The 4,628-nt window shown below is 36.8% G+C and overlaps 1 long non-coding RNA gene across 1 annotated transcript in view; it reads right to left on the reverse strand.

Moving 5' to 3' along the window:
• The window catches only part of LOC111083375, a 4,163-nt gene extending 3,969 nt beyond the window's left edge, over nucleotides 1-194 (reverse strand). The window contains exon 1 of the long non-coding RNA XR_002609005.1: nucleotides 25-194. This is a non-coding gene — a long non-coding RNA (uncharacterized LOC111083375). The remainder of the gene's footprint in view (nucleotides 1-24) is intronic.
• Nucleotides 195-4,628: the final 4,434 nt, after the last annotated feature.

Consider the following 4,628-nt stretch of genomic DNA (forward strand, 5'->3'; position numbering starts at 1 on the left):
TGTGTTACATGTGAGGACTTAAACCTGTCATAAACCAAAGAAAAACTGTATACTATGTAAGTTAATAAGTGTGTTACATGTGAGGACTTAAACCTGTCATAAACCAAAGAAAAACTGTATACTATGTAAGTTAATAAGTGTGTTAAATGTGAGGACTTAAACCTGTCATAAACCAAAGATAAAACTGTATACTATGTAAGTTAATAAGTCTGTTACATGTGAAGACTTAAACCTGTCATATACCTTGCTGGATTATTGTCTATAACTACAACTTATGTTGAAATGAAAGATGGGAATAAAACATGGGAACAAGTACAAATTAATTAAATACGAAATGTTAAACATGGGAAAAGTAATGAAGCCATTTCGGTTAATTTCGTTCCTATCAAAGCTGTATAATTCAATTTCCACATCACCAGCAGCGTCCTCTAACGTCGAATCGATAAAGTATCCAAATTATGATACAAAAAATTATCTATGAAATATTTTCTAAGAACAGAAAATCATATTGGAGAAATTATGCTTGTTGTGTATGTGTATATCGTGGATGTTATGCTTTCACCACTATTTGTCGTCTTTGAAGCATTATTCACCACCAAACAACGTAAAATTAAGCATGAATGAATACATAAAGATTCCTTTGTATCTCTCAGAAGCCATTTTTCATTCGCAAAATTAACCATGACCTCATTGTCCTGTCCTATTGTTGCATGAAGTACAGACGTGCTAGCTTCTCGAACTTGACACCAGGTGACCGGAGAGTCCTATAATAATTCTTGAAATGTTTGACAAGAGTAGCACTAATTTTTCTGCAGTCATATGATGTAAGTGCTCGCAGTTTTTAAATCAAAACTAGAAAAATTCGTTGTTTGGGTAGCCCTCTAATCGAGCCTCCTCTCGCTGAGAGCTTAATGATCCACATGGCCACGAGATGGCGGATTGGGCGGGCCAGCTACTGACCATTTTTGAATTTGTTCCAGATTAGCTAAGTCGCATTGCAACGGTATTAACTTGGTAACTCTGTTTGTTAAATTACAAATGAGCAATAATAAACTTATCGTTGTTTAAAAAAATTGAGAAAAGGTACCAGAAATAATAACATTTCAAATCGACCATTAAAACTAAACATAACCAGGACCCATTGACGGTGGGTGTTAAGTCACATTATAAAACACCAAAATTTCATTATTTTCTTCCAGATTTTTTTTTGTGCTTAACGTTACCTAACGACGGTTGTTAAACAAAAGATCATCATTTATTTTCAAGACGAAGAAACTAAAATTTCGCTTAATGAGAAGCTGCTAACGGAACGGGTACAGTAGCTAGCCCTGTCCAAAAGGCTTGGACTGTGTGACAAGGCAGAAGCTACGGTGGTTGACTTGCATGCAGCACTACAGGCATCAACAGAACAGTCGGACATTGCATAGTTCGTGGTCATCTTTACTGGAGCACACACTTGCCTTCGATGGTGGACTTAAGCTCACTCACCTGCGTCTCCAGAGTGTTTTTCAGTTCTGAAAGAATCAAATATTTTATTTATTTATTTCGAAAAATAGTGCCCTGAATTGATGAAAGACAAGACGTATTATGTCATTTACAAATTTCAATTTGTCTGAGTCGTTTATAAATGTTATAAATTTAAGTTTATTCCAAGAATACCTGTTACAACATATCTTCTTTAGATATGCTGTGAATTACCTATCTACTGACATCACCTATCTACTGACATCATCTATCTACTAACATCACCTATCTACTGACATCATCTATCTACTGACATTACCTATCTACTGACATCACCTATCTACTGACATCACCTATCTACTGACATCATCTATCTACTAACATCACCTATCTACTGACATCACCTATCTACTGACATCACCTATCTACTGACATCATCTATCTACTAACATCACCTATCTACTGACATCATCTATCTACTAACATCACCTATCTACTGACATCACCTATCTACTGACATCACCTATCTACTGACATCACCGAGTTTCACTTGTCCATCGTCTACGCAAAGAAAGTGGTTAAATGTTTCGATTTTCTTGTGAAAAATGACGAAACGAGTGCTTTGGTTTTTCAACTTCAGCTGATTTGTTTTACTTGGAACGACAAGCAAGATGTTCAACCGTTTAGAACGCTTTATCAGTTTATTACGATTACACTTTGCAAGAATCTCTAGTCGTGAACTTTCTTTAATTTTGTAAAAATCTATAATACTTATTATCATTAGTATGTGTAAAATTAAACGCTGCTTTCAAAATCCTAGAACCCAATGATTAACTGTAAAACCAGGTCACATGTGATTTTTTTCAGACATCTTGTGATACTGTATAATAAGGGTAAGAAACAAAATTGACGTTTTAAGCACAATGAAAAATATACTTTTTATTAGATGGACTTAGCATGGCCTAGTGGTTAGGTAACTCAACTCGCAATCTGAAGATGAAGGATTCAAACCCTCTCCCCCGTCCTTTCAGTCGTGCAGCCGTTATTATGTGATTACCAATCCTATTATTGAAACAAACAAACTTTATTAGTTGTTTCAGTGACTCTGTACATAATACAGTCACTCATGGCACTTATATTCACGGTACCACACGTCAGTATCCATGGCATGGCACGAGTTCGAAGACATAATCAGACATACAAGCACAGAAAGAATGGTCATTGGAGAAACCATGCTACACAACTTTAATAAATTTAATATCTATGGACACTCAGCTGACAGATCGAACAAATCGAGGTATAGCCCAAGTATATAAATCCTCTCTATCTGTTACTCACTTAACAGTCGATACAGTAAACTACTATATGATAGTTGATGTTCATCTAACAAACAATAAATGTCTTACAACAGCTGGCTTCTATGGCTCTTCAATAACAGTTGATGTTCATCTAACAAACAATAAATGTCTTACAACAGCTGGTTTTTATGGCTCTTCAATAACAGTCTGACTATCCCTAAACACAAACAACATACCATCTATAACACATGGCAGGAACAAACATAAATAATAAACATGATAAAAGAACCTCAGAAGAATCTTCGTTAACGCACACGATACGTAACGAAATATCGCTGGGTCTACTTAAGTAATGAAATAAAAACCGCTGAAAAAAGTCAGATGGGTTTCCTTTAAGAATGAAATAAAACCGCTGAAAGAAGTCAGGTGGGTCTCCTTAAGGATTGAAATAAAACAACGGAAATAAGTCAGGTGGGTCTCCTTTAGGAATGAAATAAAACCGCTGAAAGAAGACAATTGGGTCTTCTTCTGCTCGCAACTCAATGAATATAACGACCCTAAGCACTTCTGGTCGCATCTAACACGATACACAAACAGTTAAAACAGAAAACACAGTCAAGCATGGAAAAATACACAAACACATGAAAACGCATTAAAAGGGCCAATTGAAAAAAGCTAATAAAACACATGACGAACCACACATAAAACAGATGTCATCACGTTCATAAAACAAAGCTTCCGAGAAGATGGAAAACAAAGTTACAAGTCCCATTACTAAAACAGATGTCATCAGGTCCATAAAACAAAGCTTCAGGAGAAGACGGAAAACAAAGTTACAAGTCCCATTACTAAAACAGATGTCATCAGGTCCATAAAACAATACTTCAGGAGAAGACGGAAAACAAAGTTACAAGTCCCATTACTAAAACAGATGTCATCACGTCCATAAAACAAAGCTTCAGGAGAAGACGGAAAAACAAAGTTACAAGTCCCATTACTAAAACAGATGTCATCACGTCCATAAAAAAAGCTTCAGGAGAAGATGGAATACTAGCCATCCTTCTCAAAACAGGCAGAGATTTTCTTATCATTTAACAACACTATTTAACCTATCCCTAAACTCGGGTTATATCCCAGCCTCTTGAAGCATGCGAATGTTCTTATGTTGCTATAAGAAGGTAATCCAGAAAGTTTCCGGCCAATCAGCCTGACCAGCTGCATAGGCTAACTTTTAGAAAGAATTACAAGTACCAGACATTCGACATTTTAGTTGGAAGAGTTCCCATGCATCCTAGATAGCTGGAAGAGCCCCCCACCCCTCGATAGGTGTAAGCGTTTCCCGACCACCTCGAGAGCCGTTACAAGTGTACAGCCAGTATCAAACCAGTGGAAACATAAGTAAAAAAGTTCTACAAACAAGTTGTTATTTTTCCTAAATAAGTTAAAATATATAGATACCCACCTGAGTTGTACTCACATGGAACCCATGTTAAGGTATATAGACACCCACCTGAGTTATACTCACATGGAACCCCTAGTTAAGGTATATAGACACCCACCTGAGTTGTACTCACATGGAACCCTAGTTAAGGTATATAGACAACCATCTGAGTTGTACTCACATGGAACCCCCTCCCCCAAGTTAAGGTATATAGACACCCATCTGAGTTGTACTCACATGGAACCCCCTAGTTAAGGTATATAGACACCCACCTGAGTTGTACTCACATGGAACCCTAGTTAAGGTATATAGACACCCACCTGAGTTGTACTCACATGGAACCCTAGTTAAGGTATATAGACACCCACCTGAGTTGTACTCACATGGAACCCTAGTTAAGGTATATAGACATCCACCTGAGTTAT

Source organism: Limulus polyphemus, unplaced genomic scaffold (assembly GCF_000517525.1).
Source record: "Limulus polyphemus unplaced genomic scaffold, Limulus_polyphemus-2.1.2 Scaffold9292, whole genome shotgun sequence".
Lineage (NCBI taxonomy): Eukaryota > Metazoa > Arthropoda > Merostomata > Xiphosura > Limulidae > Limulus > Limulus polyphemus.